The sequence below is a fragment of the Cannabis sativa genome, chromosome 4 (assembly GCF_029168945.1).
Source record: "Cannabis sativa cultivar Pink pepper isolate KNU-18-1 chromosome 4, ASM2916894v1, whole genome shotgun sequence".
NCBI classification, from domain to species: Eukaryota; Viridiplantae; Streptophyta; class Magnoliopsida; order Rosales; family Cannabaceae; genus Cannabis; species Cannabis sativa.
The window spans coordinates 68,020,185-68,039,556 of NC_083604.1; positions in this window are offsets into that span (position 1 = coordinate 68,020,185).

Consider the following 19,372-nt stretch of genomic DNA (forward strand, 5'->3'; position numbering starts at 1 on the left):
TATACATAACACAAAAGTGTTTTTTTTCTTCTACAAACATAATTAGTAAAAAGGTAAAAAATAGCAAAAATACCTCATTACTATTTAAGCTTTAAACAATAATCTTTTGTAAAAAAAAAAAAAACACAAACAAATCATTTAAAAAAAATATACACAAAAATATTCTTTTTCTTAATTAAAAAATCCGATTTTAGAAAAAATAAAGGAAAACATACCTCTTACGTTTGGGATCGCTGGTTGGGGGCAACCTCGGGGTCAAGGTCCTTGGTGAAGGCGGAGACACCGCAACGGAGGGAGCTGGACGGAGACGGAGACGGAGAGGAGGGACGTGGTCAAACAAAGGAGGCGATCAGATTTTTTTTTTCTTGTTGAAGGCTGCCGAAAAGAAAAATAGAAGGAAGAAGAGAATGAAGCTCTAGGGGGGAGCCTTAGGGTTTTAATATGATGAACTTTTAGGGGCGACAAAAGTCACCCCTAAGAGTCGCCCCTAATAAATGGGCTATGTTTAATGACACTTTTAGGAGCAACAAATGTCGCCCCTAATGCCATTAGCTGGAAAAATCCCGCCTAAATGAACGAGAAATTTTCAATTTTATTTGGGGCGACATTGTCGTCTCTATTTATTAAAAGTTGCCCCTAATTATTTACGAATTAAAAATTAAATAAACTAGATTTCTTTAGGGGCGACACAGTGTTGTTGCCCCTAATACCCCTATTATTCGCCTCTAAATTGGTCGCCCTTAAAACTTCAATTTATTGTAGTGTAATCTCTAACCCTTGATCCTTTCTATCACAAAGTATGATCAAGATCTAATCAATTGGATCCTCTTCTGCTGTTGAAATTCTATACTATAGGCGACGGTTTTAAACCGTCGGGTATAAGGGCCCAATAAAAAATTGTTACCTACTTCTTGCCACATTTTCTACGTGCCCACCTACTTCTTTTCTATTTCCCACGTGCCTACCTATTTTCTCTCACCTATTTCTTCTTCATTTCTCACACCCTAAAACGAAAAATCTTATCTCTAAAACCTCACCCACGCCTCCGCACCGTCACCCTCCTTTCTCGTCGTCTCCCTCCCTCTCTCGATCTCCCTTTCTTCTTGTCTTTCTCGTCCATCGATCTCCACCCACCCCTCCTCCGACCGTCGGTCTCCCTCTCCTCTCCGTCGTATACGTCAGACCACCACCACCTTCCGTTGGTGTCCCTCTCATCTCCGTCTCATACGTTGGATCACCACCACCTCGCGTCCAACTCCCTCTCTCTCTCTTTCTCTCTCTCCGAGCTTGGTATAAATATATTTATTTATTTATATACCTTTTTATTTATTATATATATTTATTTTGTTATTGTATCAATTTAATGTGTTTTAAAGTTAGTTGTTATTGTAATAAAATTAATTAGCTGTTTTATTTTAATTTAGGTAAAATTATAAAACTAATGCAGGAAAAAAATGGTAGAAAATACAGATTTTTCTGCCATTAATGGTTTAATTTAATAATGTGTTTTCTCTTTTTTTTTTTAAATTGTCACCTATAGTATAGGGCACGGTTTAAAACCGTCGGGAAGTCCACATATTAGCGACAGTTTTTAACCATCGCCTATTTTGCTCGTATTGCGACGGTCGTATAGGCAGGACCGGCCCTGAAAAAAAAAATGGGCCCAAGACAGTTTTAGTAAATTAAAAAAAAATGGGCCCTTTTGTATATGTATTTTTTTTATGTATGTAATTTTAAATAAAATTAAACTAATATTTAGTAATATAAATACATTCCAAACCAATAAATCATCACATAAATTTTTCAATGTATTACTTAAATATTATACGTCTTGCATTTTTAGATGCAAAAGTATTAATTAAATTTGCATAATTAAGTTTTGCAACTAAATCATGTTTAATGGATAACATAGCTAAACCGCTTAATCTTTCTTGAGACATGGTTGAACGGAGATAAGATTTGATCAAGGTCAATTTGGAAAAACTCCGTTCTCCATGGGCAACAGTGACCGGAATAGTTAGAAAAATCCTATAAGCAATCCAAGCATTTGGATAATTACCATCCACTTCTTTTATATAGCTCAACACATCTATAGCTCTTTTGGTTTCTTTTGGTAGACTTTAACGCAACATATATAACTCTTGGTATAGTTCATCATTGTCAAGGTCTAAAATCTCACCATGCTTCATTAAGTTTGTAAGATTGATACAAAAATTTTTCAAAGTATCATCATCTGCAGACTTTAATTTCTCAAAATCAAACAATAGTCCAAAATTCTCCTCAAAATTCTGAAATTGTTCGAACCTAGTATAACAATAATTATTTTTATTAGTTATTATGGTAGGAAGTGAAATATAATTTTAAATAAAACACTATAAAAGTATGCATACCTGGTTTTAAATGATGAAATATCTTGATCGATTATGCAAAGAAAATAGTCAATTTTAAATGACTCTGCTGCTGATTGTGTCACCCCCTCATTGACACTTTCATCAAATTGCTTTTTCCTGTAAACTTTTCATTTTTCAATAAACACAGGTTCAACTTCCATCATACTTGCAATCTCAGTAGCTTTAGTCAAAGCATTCTCAAAACCAGTTTCTCTATACTTTTGAAGAAATGAAAGTAGAATCTTTAACTCTTTGATAGCAACATCAATTTGCATATCTTCATTTTGTAGGATCTTGCTAACAATATTAACAGCAAACAACAAATCATACCAAATAACCATGCTCACCAAGAACTCAAAATTATGAATATTATATGTTGTTAAAGTCTCAGCATCACTTCTTGTTTTGGCATCTTCATTACTTTCTGCCAAGTAATTTAAAGCTTCTTTTATTTGTGGAGCTTGGAATCTTATTGCTTTAACACTGTCAACAAGACTTTCTCAACACGTTTCTGATAATGGCTTAACAGTGAGACCAGGTACATGATCTCTAAATACTTTCCATCTTTTTGTAGAAGATGAAAATAATGAGTATATTCGTTGTGCCACACCAAAAAAAAGATACAGCCTTGGGACAACAATGAGCCATATCAGAAAGTAAAAGATTTAGAGAATGACAAGCACAAGGAGTGTAAAATGCTCTAGGATTCATTTCAAGTAGCCTAGTTTGTACACCTTTATTCTTTCCTCTCATATTAGATCCATTGTCATATCGTTGTCCTCTTATATTATCAACATCAAGTCCAAGAATATTCAACGCATCTAAAAGTTCATTAAGCAAACCAAGCCCTGATGTGTCATGAACTTTTATGAATCCTAGAAAATACTCATCAACAAATATTGGACTTTCTGAAACATTCACACATCTTAAAACAAGAGACATCTGTTCATCATTACTTGCATCATCTGGAGTACAATCTAGTATGACTGAAAAATATTTTTCTTCTTTAATTCTACTAATTATTGAGCTTTTCACCTCAGTTGCCAGTAGTTGTATCATTTTATTTTGAATCTTGTGACTCAAATAATGATAATGAGTCTCACCTCTTAAAATACGACAAACATGTTCTTGCATAGTTGAATCAAATTCAGCAAGTAATTCTATAATTTGTAAGAAATTTCCATTGTTTTTCTCATATAGTTTTTCACGATCTCCTCGAAATGCCAAATTATTTTGCCCAAATCTTTTTACAATAGCAAGAATTCTCTCTAACACTTGTTTCTAATGTTTTTTCTCTTGATTAATTTGTTCTTCTAAACTTGCATCAAAAGTGTACTTCATTTTCAGTCGTTTTTCTAATTCTACCCAACTAGCAATTGACTCAATATGTTGTGTACTTCGTTCATGACTTTTTAATCGATCAGAAATATTATGTCAGTCATTAAAACCTCTCTCAGCTAAAAAACTCACAAGATGCTTCTTTGTTGCAAATAATTTACAACAAAAATAAAATACTTTATCTAAAGAAACTGAATAAATCAACCACTTCCTATCTTGTTTCTCTCCATTTGGTAATTCTCTAATATAATGCCACGAAGAAAAATTCCTACCGAAAGCATCCCTAGTGAACTCATCCTTAATGACTTTTTTTGGACCTCTTTCAACTATAAAATTTGTCATATTAATATGACCAATCCTATCCCAATTTCCTGGATCATCAATATCAAAAGGAAAGTTGAATACACCACTTGAAATTTTCTCATTCACTGTTTGATTCAGTTCTTCATTTTCATTCACATCACTTGAACTTTTCTCATTCTCATTAACAGTTTGATTCAGTTCTTCATTTTCATTCACATTACTTGAAGTTTTCTCATTCTCATTACTTTCAATATCAAATTGATTCTCAATGTCATTCATGACAAAATTGTCTACATTATTTGTATTAAAATACTTACTAAGAGAACCAACCTGACTTTTTTGCAAGACTTATTTCCTTAATTTCTCCTTTCTTTTTTGAGCTCCTGATTTGTATTTGTAATTTCTAATAGGACCCTATAAAAATTGCAAACAAAATTACAATAATATGATATAGACAAGACAATATTTATCTTATTATTACAAAATATATGATATAGCAAAATATATTGTATATCAAAATCATAAAAAAAAAAAAATACAAGACATAAGTCACATAACTTTAGAATTAAATAAAAGGGAACCACTAAAAAAGAGTTTTTTTTTTCTTTTGCAAATAAAATAAAATATGTATATCAATATATGAGCAATGCAATGAAAATCAAATGGTTATTATTTCATATGTGAATGGATTTGTGACTATGAGGGAATCAATAGTGAAAAAAAAATGTTATGTATGAATGAATATAAACATACAACAAACAAATAATATATTATTATATATGATTAATTAGACATTCTAACTATTTTTTTTTTCTTTTCCAGTGGTCTATTTCAATCACTTTATCAACTCTCAACATAAGGAGAATTTCAACATTTAATACAATAATCAAGTCAAACTGAGTTAGGAAAATAAAATTCAATATTCATTTTAATTTATCTCTAATATTTATACAACATCAACAACAACAATAACAACATATAAATACTAAACTAAAATACACAGAACCCTATACTACTACGAAAATTTCAAAGCAAACAAAATAATAATTAAATAGGAAAGGAATTAAATAAATACAGTAATTGATCATAAAAATTAATAAAATGTTAACTTTAAAAAATTAAAAACTTACCATTATAATACAAGGAGATATAAATTGAAAAGATTATTTTTTTTTTCTTATAATAGGAGATAGTTGATGAGTGATGAGAATTGAGGATGAGGAAGATAGTTGGTAATTAATTGTATATTGTAAAGGTGATTTTTATTTTTGAGAGATTAGAAATTTAGAAGAGAAAGAATTTTAGAGAAAGAGCTTGGGGGGAAAGAATGGAATATTGAGAATTTGAGAGAGAGAGAGAGAGAGAGAGAGAGAGAGAGAGAGAGAGAGAGAGAGAGAGAGAGAGAGAGAGAGAGAGAGAGAGAGAGAGAGAGAGAGAGAGAGAGAGAGAGAGAGAGAGAGAGAGAGAGAGAGAGAGAGAGAGAGAGAGAGAGAGAGTGACTTTTCAGTTTTTTTTTTTTTTTCACGTGAAGGTTGGAATTTGGACGGCTGGTGGGTGGTGGAAATATGTATTTGGGCTGGGATGGGCCAGCTGGAGGAAAAGGTGTTAGGCTGGGCCTAATTTTTTTTAAGGCATTATATGGCTTGCTGGTTTTGGTGTACATATTTATATTTTTATTCAGTGATTTTTTTTATTTGTTTTTAGTTATTTTTTGTAGATAAAACTATGCAAATAACATCCTAGCATGAATTTGGTGATCTTCATCATGTGTGCTGGCACAGAAAGACAGGGCTTCAAATATTGTTATGTTGGTTTAGATTCTGATAAATTTTTGTCAATTTATTGAACATTACAGATATTGAGTTATTCCCCTCTTTACTTTTAGGTGAATTCTTGTTTTATTTATGTTCAATTCGCTTTTTTGATTTTTGCTCGAAGTATTTGACAAAAAAAAAAATGGTGGTTTTGGGTTTATTAGGATTATTGTAGTAGGGTATGAACAAAGAAAACCACGTATTATTGAATCTCCGAAGATTAAGTAGCCGAATAGGCTGATGGTGAAGTAAACAGCTGCGTGAAAAACTATGTCTGATAGTTTGCTTAGCTCCACACCAATTTGACGAACTCTTAGAATTGCTTAAAAAAGTATTAGCAAGCAGCCTATACATATGAACAAATATTTGTATTTAATTAAATTATATATTATATTTGTAATTATATCATTTAAAAATCAAAATAAATGAATTTTTGTATTTTTGAAATAATTATATAACTAAGTATACGTGCATTTGCACATAACATTAATCTAGTACATAAATATATAGGAAAATTTTACAACGTATTCTCTTAAAAGGGATATACCGATGCACTCTTATTTATTTCGGTATTCGGGAAAATTTTTTAGTACAACTTTTTTTATGATCGTATACGTTATAGTTATTTAAGATAACATACAAAATTTTGAGATACTTGAAGAAATTTTACACGTTAAAAATTAGGTTCAAACAGTCAATTGCACGCGTAACTCTTTTATTTTATACGCGTGTAAAATAGACTTTTTGAATACTGCTTTCTATATTGTAAATTATTCTATTTTTTTTTTAAAAATTTTACAGGATGTCTTAAATAATTAAATATAACATACACGACTATAAAAAAAAAATTAAACTATTCGAGGAGCCAACAGCCAGCAAAGACAACAACTCATCAAACAGTTTATTAGAACTCAAGATGTTGGGTTTGTTGGGCTTCTCGAAACAAGGGTCAAGGTTCATAAGATTGGAACGTTGTACCTCAATGTGTTCAATGGTTGGTGCTTCTCCACTTATATAGCTTGGCACCAAGGAGGAAGAATTGTTATAGCTTGGAACCCACTCCAATTTATTGTTGACAAGTGCACAAGCCAACTTATACACCTGAAAATTTCAACAATAGATGGAAGCTATAGCAGTTTTTTGACAGTTGTTTATGGCTTTGATGACAGTAAGGGGAGATTGGATTATGGAAGAATATTTCCTCTCTAAAGACAAAAGAAAATTGGTTGATTATGGGAGACTTTAATGCTATCGTTGCCAAGGAAGAAAGGATTGGTCACAGGGTGGAATATCAAACAAAAATTGAATTTATAGAATGCCTGCAACACTCCCAATTGGAAGATGTCAGGGCCTCTGGGTGTATCTACACTTGGTCCAATAAGCAACATAGTCAGGATAGAATCTTTTCAAAAATTGATAGAGTTCTAACCAACCATGCTTGGCTCGATTTCTACCCTAATGTAGAAGCTCTATTTGTAAATGAGGGGACTTTTGATCACACACTAGGGATTGTCTCTATTTCCTAAATGGAATTGTGGGAAAAAAAAACTTTTTAAGTACTTTCGTATGTGGAAAACACATCCAGAGTACAATGGAAGGGTTGCTAAAGTTTGGAGGAAGGAAATAAGAGGCACCAACATGTACCAGATAGTTTGCAATCTAAAGGCTTTAAAACCTATCATGAGAGAGATCAATCAACAAGGTTTCTCTGACCTGCAAACTGCTTTTATACAGGCCAAAATAAAGCTAGAAGAAATCCAGGAAATGCTACAAAGAGATCCCCTAAATCCTATGTTGCATGATCAAGAACTTGCTGCAAGGACTGAACTATTAGCTGCACAGCAAAACTATCAGTCATTTCTGCAACAAAAGGCCAAAATCAACTGGATCCGAGATGGAGATAGAAACACATCCCTATTTCATGTCGGTATCAAACAAAGAAACAGGAAAAATCAGATCCTATCAATTGAAACTGATGATGGAACAAGGGTTTTCGAACCAGGGAAAGTCACAGAAGCCTTTATCTCCTACTACAAGACCCTACTTGGCTCTAAAATGGAAAGCAGAAAGAAGGTATCTAGCAAGATCCTGAGTAGAGGACTTGTACTAACTACTGAACAGGCTGCTATGCTAACAAGAGATTTTACTGGTAAAGAAAGTTGTGTTTGAGATTCCTGGGAACAAGGCTCTAGGCCCAGATGGATTCTCAAGTTTCTATTTTTAGGATAATTGGGAGCTAGTTGGAGAGGATGTTTATAGGGCAGTAACCTCCTTTTTTGATTCAGGCAAGATTCTTAAGGAAATCAATACAACTGTCCTAACAATGGTACCTAAGATGAAATGTCTCAACACTGTCAAGGATTTTAAGCCAATAGCTTGCTGCAATATTATTTACAAGATTGCAACTAAGCTCTTGTGTTCTAGAATCAAATGTATTCTTCCTGAGTTGGTAAGCTCTCAAGGGGGTTCATAGAAGGAAGATTCATTGGACATAACATCATGATATTTTAGGATCTAGTAAGGCACTATGGAAGGAAATCAAACAAGCCTAACTGCATGATCAAGCTTGATCTTCAGAAGGCCTATGACACTATTGAATGGGATTTTGTGGAGGAGATGTTACATGGGCTTCAGTTCCCAAACTCATTCATACAAACTGTAATAAATTGTGTGAGAACACCTAGGTTTTCTATTATATTTAATGGCTCTGTGCATCGGTTTTTTGAAGCAAAAAGGGGACTAAGACAAAGGAACCCAATGTCTCTTTTGCTTTTTGTCCTTGGGATGGAATACCTATCAAGAATTCTGAAGGAAGTTGGTAACAAGAGGGACTTCCAGTTTCATGAGAGATGCTTTGAATTGAAGATTAATCATATTGCTTTTGCAGATGATGTTATGCTGTTTTGGAAGGGGGAATTCAAAAGCATCTACTACATGTTACATGGACTGAAGTTGTTCTCCTTATCATCTGGGTTACAGCCTAAACCCCAAAAGTCAGCAATCTACTACAGCAACATGCCTAATGAGGAAGTAAATAGAGTTCTTGCAGCCTCTGCCTTTGCTTTGAAAGAAATGCCTTTTACTTATCTAGGTGTTCCTTCTGTGCTAAAAGAGCATCTGGAAATAAATGTACTGCCCTTGCTGAAAAAAATGACAGCAAGGATAAGAACATAAAGTTCAAGAAACCTCTCTTTTGCAGAAAGAGTAGTTCTAGTTAACTCTGTTCTCATGGCCATACATGCATAAATGTGTTAAGTGATGCTTTTACCCAAGAAAGTTGTGAGAGGAACCTAGAGTCGATTTGCAAAGCATTCCTTTGGAAAGGTTAAGCTATCTCAAATGGACCTAGACTGGTAACATGGGATACTCTTTGTCAAACTAAAACTGCAAGTGGTATTGGCTTTAGGAGGATCCAAGAGTGGAATAAAACAGCTATGGGGAAATACATATAGACAATTTCTCATAAACAGGACAGCTTGTGGTTGAGGTGGATTCATAGTATCTATCTCAGGGACTATGACTGGTGGAGTTACAAGGCTCTAGCACAAAGCAGTTGGTACTGGAGAAGCCTTGTAACCTTGAAGGAGTAGTTCAAAGATAGAGCAGAGCAGCAACTTTTCTTACAGAATTATCAAGTTTCCAAGGGTTATATCCTGCTCTGTCCAGGCCAGACCAAAGTACAATGGTCCCAGCAGGTTTGGGGTAGGCTAAATACCCTTAAACATAATTTTATTGCTTGGTTGGCAATCTAACAAAGGCTCAAAACTATAAAGATAGATTGAGGATAATGGGAATGACAGTAGTTGAGCACTGTGAGTTATGCTTAGTGCATAAAGAAACTGCAGACCATTTACTTTTCGAGTGCACTTTTGCTGCTACTTGTCTCCATGTTTTAAGAGTCTGGTTACAATGGCATGTTGCAGCCAACACACTTCAATGCCTCACCAGGTGGATTGGAAGATCAAAAATCAGCAAGTTCAAGGAAAATGTATTCTCAGCCGCTCTTACATGTTTGATGTACTCGCTCTTACATGTTTGATGTACTCGCTTTGGAGAGCCCGAAATCTCAGTATTTGAGAAAAAACAAGAGCAGATGCAGGGAAGTTAATTGAAGGAGTAAAAAAGGAGGTTGTACAAAGGATTAGTATAGTTTGGCCAAAGAAAGTTAATTCAGAGGATACTAGATGGTTTCAAAATTTGTAAAGAGGAATGTATGTGAAAGTATAGAGTTAATGGAGTATATAAATGTATAGGTCATTTTGTTTATTCTTTTTAGGCCCTAAGGGCTATTAATTTGGTTGTAAAAATTTATTGTGATTAATACAAAATTTCTCTGATTCATCAAAAAAAAAAATTTTAACTATTTTTTTTTTGAATGCCGAAATAAAAAAAAAAAAATTGTAACAATACACCATTTTTTAAGAGTGTTAGTGTAGAAGGATCCTATATATATCATAAATTTTCGGATCTATTTGTGTATTTATATGATTTCCGTCCCAAAAAGTCATACCTAATCCTTTCATTTAATTAAGTATTCCCACGTATATAAAATTCTACATGTCAACATGAAACAACCTTACAAAAAAATTAAAAATAAAAGGACATTGAAAACGATCTCATAAAAAATAAAATAATACTGTTGCGGTATATAGTCATTATTAGGTTTAAGAATAGGTCAAGGTTTTGTTTTTTCAGGTACATGCTTATTACTTAAAACTAATTAAAGCTGATCATTTTTCGGTTGATCATCGATGAATTCTTCATAATAGTATATGTTTCTTTGTTTTATATATTGATTAATTAATTTAGAGTTAAAGACACCTCTTCTATATATTTTATACAGTGGTCATCTAAACCATTGATTATAATATTTAAAAAAAAACTAAACCATTGATTATTAGAGAGTGCTGTTGCAAAGAAACGGTGGCAAACATAAATAAATTGAAATAATTAACTAGGGAAACAAACGCACAGGACATAGTTGTTACTATTAAAATAATTTCGATTTTAGAAAAACTACATAGGACAAATTCTCATGTTGACTTATGTATTGCACACGCATAATATATATGCTAGCTGCAAATATATATATGCATATATATTATATTATATCATAATAAACTCAAAGAAATTATTATAAATATATTGGACATCATTAATGTGAAAATAATCAAAGGTTGTATAGAAAGACTGATCTTCAGGAGATAAGATAAGAAAAATAGCCAGAAAACAGATCTTCTTAGTTGTCATCTTTCTTGGCAAGAAATTCACCTCGGCTTTTAGATCTTTGACGTGAATTCTTGTACGTAGTTGTGTATAGATAATTTTTTCAACATACAATATAATTTTGTTTATTTATTTATAAATTAAATATTTTATTTTTATTAAAAGTAATTGTAATTATAATAAATAATTTTTTTAATAAGAAAGAACTTTTTTATTCAAAACAAACTATAACCACAACAAACCTACCACAACCCCAAAAATCACTACTACGAGAAATGTCACTTTTACTAGCACAGTTCACTACTGTCTTGATAAAAGTAACTTTTACTAATGCATTTTGCAAACTGCGCTGGCAAAAAGGTCAAAGATTTACCAACACACATTTGTAGTGGCTAAAATCTAACTTTTATCACTGCATTTACACGCGCGTAAAAGTCATTTTTGCCAAAGCTTTTTATTTTGTGTTGACAAAAGTTCTAATACCAACGTTGATTTGCCAACCCCTTTTACCAACACATCAAAAGTAAATTCTATTTTACTAACTCAATACTAAACTTTTGCCAGCACAAAAATATACTAGCAAAAGTGACATGTAATGCATCTACCAGCTTTTCATTAAATTAATAAAATATTGGTCAAAGCTATTTTTTCTGCTCATACAAAAACTCAACATTCTAAACTTGACTGCCTTTTTGATTTCAACACTCATGACCTTGGCCTTTTATAAACAAAATTAAAAATACAACCATTATCATTTAACCAAATATAGTACACGATAGTTATAACAATTGAGTTTACGATTTTCCTCTGCAAGCTTTTATGAGGTTCCCAAAACAAGTCATAAATATCAGCAGGCTAGTCGAATTAACCAAGCCAGTTGCTAATCTCAACAACAACCTGGTTTGTAAAAGCATAGTCCCCAAACGGGTGTCTATGAGTCTCTTTAGCATTAGCACACACCGGACAAATATCTGTAGTTATCGAAAGGATTCTGCTGAGATGATCACAAGTTGGAAGTTAGTTGTTGACAACTTGTCAACCAATGAATCTATGCTTCGAAATCACAATCATGTGCCAAACATTATCAACGTAGTTCACTTTCTGAGCTTGAATAAAAGATAAGTAAAAAATTTTAGTTTTAAACTTACCTTTATTATTAGCTTTGCCATAATATTTTTGTCTATAGAATCTCTAAGCCTCAATAGCTTCTTGAAGTACCAACTCACATCATGTTTAAAAGCCGCTGACCAAAAATTTTGATCCTTTAAGTAGATTGCATTGACCCAACGAACCCAAAGGTTATCCTGCTTGCTAGAAATAGCCCAGATATATTTAAGCAATGTTCCATTTCCTGCCCTCCCGAAAGCTAATACCACCAAACTTCTTAGGCTAACAGACTTTTTCCCAAGACGGTAGATGAACTTTGCTCCAGTTACCATTACATCCCTGAAGAAAATTCTTACAAACATTTATCAATGGCTCCTGTAATTTTTTGGGGGAGGATAAACAAGCTCATCCAAAAGTTTCTTATACCCAAGAGCACCGAGTAAATTAATTGTGCCCTGCCTGCATAAGATAAATTCCTGCTAGCCCAGTTATCAAGTTTTTTGTGGACTTCGTCAAGAATAATACGACAATCAGAGACTCGCCATTTCGTAGGTCTAAGCTGGAGTCCCAAGTACTTAAGAGGAAATTTACCCTCTTCCATTTGCAACATATTAAGGATATTACATTTACAATCATCATTAACCCCCCAAAATACACCAAAGACTTGGTTTTGTTAGCCACTAACCCTATTGAGTCACTAAAGATTTTGAGGCCCTCATGTATAAGCCTGATAAAGTTTTCATTACCTTTGTAAAAAATAATTAAATAATCTGCAAAACAAAGATTCACCAGCTTGAGAGACTTACAAAGAGGGTGGAAATCGAAGCCTTTCTCCTTAGCTTTTTGGCTCAATAATCTAGTCAAATACTCCATGATCAAAACAAACTGAAGGGGAGTCATCCCTAATGGTAAGACACCCCTCGCACTTGTCTCCTTTGAGTGAATGGGAGCAGAGACAGAATCCCGACCGGAGTTCTCACTCAAGCCAACAGCCATGGCACATCCGCAATTAGAAATTGCATTCTTATTAGAAGTACTTTTGAAAGCCAAATCGCAAATTGAGATCAAAACAGCATCAGAAATTGCAACTTTTCCAGTAACGAGCGATGATGGACTTGGACGTGAAGAGAGCACCCTCTTACTCACCGAAAGCATATTCGTCGTCGGAAGCCCGCCCAAAGAGTGTTGATGGGGTCCTTCGCCTTTCTTGGTCCCCCTCAACCAATCATAGTATTTCGTATTTCAATATAATAAATTATTAACAAACACCTTATTAAATCAACTAATTAATTATTTTTAAATAACTTTTTTGATTATTTTATTTAAAATATTTAAATTTAATTTTTTTATTTATTTAAATATTTAATTATTAAAAAGTGTTATTAAATTTAGGAAAATATTTGTTTTTACATTAGACAAAATTTATGGATATACATTAAATTTAAGAAATTTTTACACCAAAATTTTGTAAAAAGTGTTATTAAACCTACACACGGTTAAAGCAACTTTTTTTACCTTTTATCTATATTTTATTACACATATACCACATGCACATCACTTTCATGCACCAGACACGTGCAACTCCCTTATCAACCATCAATCAACCCTCAATCACTTCCTTCTCTTTTTTTCTTTTGTTTTTCCTTGATTTCTTATTTCTTTTCAATTTTTTTTTTTTTGAAATAACAAGTAACCTCCATTGTTGAACCTTAACTCCCCACGATTCCTCAACTATTTTTTCCCTCTCATTTTTGTTCAAAATTTTTTCAACTCCCACTAAACCAATCCCATAACCGTTTTCCCTCTTTCTTTTTGTTTCCCAATCTTTATTTAAAATGGTTGTCACCCGTTCTTCCTCATTGTTAATTCCATTTTTGGCATATTTAATTGACAAAAATATTTTATTATTTAATGTATATTTCGGCTGGCATATATTGATTTGGTTTCCATATTTGTGTAAATCAAACTTGAAAGGAAAGTTGTCTAGCTTTCCTATTTTTGGAAAAAAGGTAAAAATGGTAAGTTTGGTTACCCATTTCGTTTTTTATCTAACCAGCTGTTATTCTGATCTTGTGTTGAGTTTCCCATTTTCTAAGATCAGGTTTCTTGAAGAGAAAACCGGAGCTAGACTTTCCTTTTCTATAAAAGGAAAGTTGTAGTAACTGCCCACGATTCTGTAGGTACAGAAACGAAAATTCCTGGACTGATTGAAGAATTATTTTAGGGAAGTTTCTAGTGGGTTGAGGTCTTGTTCAGACCGAATGTAAGCTGTCTATGAGATGTATAATCATTATAAATACATCTTATAGCTGCTAGGTTTTGTATCTCTTTCATACACTTAGAATTGCTTTCATATCTTAAGGAAAGAGTGTCTTTGTTTAGTACCTCTCTTGGTACCTCTCTTGTATCTTTGAATTTCATTCATATCTTTAGAAAAGAGAGTCTTTGATTTGTAGAGAAGAGTTGTTCTACTCTTACTCTGTTTATTTGTTGTTTGTATTGTCTTGAGTCTGTATTCAAGTCTACAACGAAGAAGAACATCAGTGCACCTTCGGGAGAAGGGTATTTACAAGCTTTCGGGAGATTGCTTTTGAGGTCTTGCATCGGGAGGATACAAGCACACAACCTTCGGGAGATGGTTGTATAGGCTTTCGGGAGATAGCCTTTAAGCCTTGAATCGGGAGGATTCAAGCACTCTTCAAGGTGATCGAAGGGAGTTCGAGCACTTGGAGTTTTATCAAGATTCGGTTAGTAGGTGGAATACATCAAGCTTGCGGCATACAATAAGAGGGAGTCTATTTATGCATAAGTCAATTACTTTGTATTTTTGATACCGATCTAATGAATCTTATCTCTGGGCGTGGCCCCGTGGACTAGTAACAATCTGAAAGGATTGTTGAAACCACGTACAAAAATCTTGTGTGTTTTTACTTTTATGCCTTGTTTGTTTTTAAGGTTTCTCCGGAGTTACGAGTTGCATTACGTAACTACGAAAAACATTTTCGATACCGGTTTTATTATTCCGCATTTAATTAATCATTTAATTAAATAATCAACCGGGAATATTAAAATACGGAATTTCATTTGGTATCAGAGCAAGTCACTAAATTCTTAGTGAGATCTTGAGGTTATTCCGTTTAACTTGTTTTGTGTGAGATGTCTTTGTTTGCAGAAGGAAGTTCCATCTCTAGACCTCCTCTATTGAATGAGTCGAATTATCCTTATTGGAAGGTCAGGATGAGAGCTTTCATCAAATCGCAAGATGAGAAAGCATGGAGAGCTATTCTTACTAGTTGGTCTCAACCTACTGAAAATGATGAAAAAGGTAATACTCGGGTAAAATGCGAACTCGGTTGGACCACTTGAAGATGAAAAGCATGTCGGTTATAATAATAAGGCTTTACATGCTATTTTTAATGGTGTTGGTGAAGGTTTTATTAAATTAATCTCATCTTGTGAATGCAAAAGAAGCATGGGAAATCCTTCAAATTCAATTTGAAGATGCGATGTAAAGAGATCACGATTTACCATGCTTCAAACTAGATTTGATGAATTGAGAATGTTAGATACTGAAACTTTAAATGATTTCTATGAAAGATTATCTGATATTTCTAATGAGTTTTTTGCCTTGGGAGAAAAACTAGATGAATCTGTCTTGGTTCGAAAAATTGTTCGAGTTCTTCCCGGGTTTGATACAAAATTGCTTGCAATGGAAGAGGCAAAAGATTTTGGCAAAATGAAGGTTGAGGAACTCATGGGATCTTTAAGAACCTTTGAGTTAAATCAACAAATCAAGAAAAAGAGTAGGCAAAATCTCTCGAATGAGAAAAGCAAAGGTATTGCCTTTAATGCTTCTGAAAATATTGTTTCTGATGATGAAAATAATGATGAAATGGTTCTATTGGCAAAAAATTTCCAAAAATTCATGAAATCTGGTGGAAATAAAAAGTTCGTTTCAAAGAACCCAAAAGGTAACATTTCTGGTAACATTCCCTCTAAACCTTTTCCATCTAACAATAAAAAGGGTATTAAATGCAGAGAATGTGAAGGTTTTGGTCACACTCAATCCGAATGTGCTAATACCTTAAAGAAAAATAAAAAGGGATTGAATATTACTTGGAGTGATGATTCTGAGAGTAGTGAGGATGAAAAAGAAAAAGTTGTCCTAACAAGTGTTTTGTCAAGAAATTTGCAGGAAAAAGGAAAAAGCATTTGCTTGAACAATATGCTGATCAATGACAACAAGGAAGAATCCAGATCCGAATCAGATGAGTCAGAAATTGATGAGGATTCCATGATTGAATCCTACAAGGTAATGTTTGGTAAGTGGTTGGAAACTAGTGCTGAAAATCGCTCCCTGGTTAAAGATAATAAAATTTTGTGTAACAACATTAATGAGTTGGAAGATAAACTCAAATGTTGTGAATCTGAATTGTCTTTAAAAGAATCAAAAATTATTTCTTTAACCAAGGAAATTGATAACATTAAAAAGAATGTTAAAATGTTAAATCCAGGTTCCACCATCTTTGAAAAAATTCAAAAATCTGGCCAAACCAATCATCTTGGGTCAAGGTTATGTTCCAAATCAACCTGTGTCTAATACCACTAATAGTTTTGTTTCTGGAAGAACTGTTTCTACCTCGCATGTTTCTGTCTCGACAGCAAAGCACTCTGTTGCTACAGAAAAGAAGCAGCACGGTAAGTTTGACAATTTCAAAGGGAAAGGAAGACGTTTCATTCCTATTTGCCATTTTTGTGGAGTAAAAGGTCACATTCGACCTAAATGCATAACCATGCATAACATGTTTAAATCTAATTACATTGGAAATAAACATGTTTTACAAAAACAGAAATGGGTTGTCAAAAACAAATGCTTGGTAGGTTCTACTTGTTTTAAAACTGTTGCTTCTAACATGTGGTATTTTGATAGTGGTTGTTCCAAACACATGACAGGTGAAAAAGAATTTCTTGTGAACATAAGACCAATGCACTGTGGAGAAGTTACATTTGGTAACGGTCTTACTGGTAAAGTCATAGGAATGGGAACTCTCAAGTTCGAAGGGCTTCCTAAACTAAAGAATGTCATGTTGGTTGAAGGACTAAAAGCTAATCTACTTAGCATTAGTCAGATTTGTGATCAGGGTTATACTGTGAGCTTTGATAGCAATCATTGCTATGTATATAATATTCTTGATGAAATTGTGTTACAAGGGCTGCGATCTAGTGATAATTGTTATACTCTCACTACGCATGCCACTTGTCATTCTGTCATTGAAAATGTTACTGACCTATGGCATGAAAAACTTGGGCACATTCACTTTAAAAATCTGAAAAAATTATCTGTTTCAGGGATTGTTCGAGGATTACCTAAATTAGGTAAAGAGTCATTGGGAAAATGTGGTCCATGCCAGTTAGGTAAGCAACTGAAAATTTCTCACAAGAGTGTCCCAGATGTGAATACTTCTAGAGTTCTCGAACTCTTGCACATGGACTTAATGGGTCCAATCCAGGTAGAAAGCTTAAATGGTAAAAGGTATATCTTTGTTTGTGTTGATGATTTTTCTCGATTCTCATGGGTGGATTTTTTGAGAGAAAAATCTGATACTTTTGAAGCTTTCCAATCTCTGTGTTTGAAATTACGAGTTGAAAAAGATTGTAACATTGGCAAAATTGTTAGGATTAGGAGTGATCATGGTAAGGAATTTGAAAATACCGTATATGATGAATTTTGTAAAGCTAACGGTATTTCTCATGAATTTTCTGCTCCTAAAACTCCTCCACAAAATGGAGTGGTTGAAAGAAAGAATCGTACTCTAACAGAAATGGCTAGAGTAATGTTGAATAGCAAGAAGCTCACAAAGCGCCTTTGGGCCGAAGCCATTAACACTGCTTGCTATACCATCAACAGAGTATTCTTGCGTCCAGGTACTCACAAAACACCATATGAAATCTGGAAAGGTAAGAAACCAAATGTAAGTCACTTTCATGTGTTCGGATGTAAGTGTTATATTTTACGAGATCGTGATTACATTGGTAAATTTGATTCTAAAAGTGATGAAGGTGTTTTCTTAGAATATTCCACAAATAGTAGGGCATATCGTGTGTATAACATGAGAACCCAAACTATTATGGAATCTGCTAATGTTGTTGTTGATGATCTAAAAGATTTTTCTGAGTTTTCCACAGAAGAACAGATTGAAGATTTGCTTGAAAAGCTTCTTTGAGGAAAAGGAACCCGACGAAGCTTCGAAGCGGTCGTCGAGGTTCTTGTGCGAGAATCTGTTGCTACAGAAAATCCAACAACAAAAGAATCCGAGTATCCTTTAAATTCAATCACTGATCCAATACAGAGGGAACCATCCTCCAGGGTTAAAAAGAATCATCCTTCAGATCACATCCTTGGAAACTTGGATGAGAGCATGGTTACAAGAAGAAAATATGCCAATATAATTCAATTTTTATATTTTATTTCTTCTTTAGAACCTAAATCTGTAAAAGAAGCTTTAATGGATGAAGATTGGTTTTTAGCTATGCAGGATGAGCTTCATCAGTTTGTTCGAAACAAAGTCTGGAAAATGATTCCAAGACCACCGCTTGTGAACATCATTGGAACCAAGTGGATCTTCAAAAATAAGAGTGATGAGTTTGGCACTATCATTCGAAACAAGGCAAGGTTGGTTGCCCAAGGATACACTCAAGTTGAGGGTGTTGACTTTGATGAAACATTTGCTCCAGTAGCTAGGCTTGGAATCGATCGAGTTACTTCTTTCCATAGCTTGCATTCTTGGTATTAAATTGTATCAAATGGATGTCAAATCCGCTTTTTTGAATGGGCGTTAAAAGAAGAAGTGTATGTGGAACAACCTAAAGGGTTTGAGGATCCACATTTTCTGATCATGTTTATAAGTTAGACAAGGCATTGTATGGTCTAAAACAAGCACCACGTGCTTGGATGAGCGTCTAAGCGAATTTTTGCTTTCTCATGATTACAAGAGAGGAAATGTTGATAAAACACTTTTCATCAAAAACATTAATTCGATGTGATTGTTGCTCAAATATATGTTGATGATATTGTGTTTGGCTCTACCTCTAACTACGAAGTGCGGGTTTTTGTTTCCCAAATGCAAAAGGAGTTCGAAATGAGTATGGTAGGTGAACTCACTTATTTTCTTGGTCTTCAAGTTGAAGCAATCG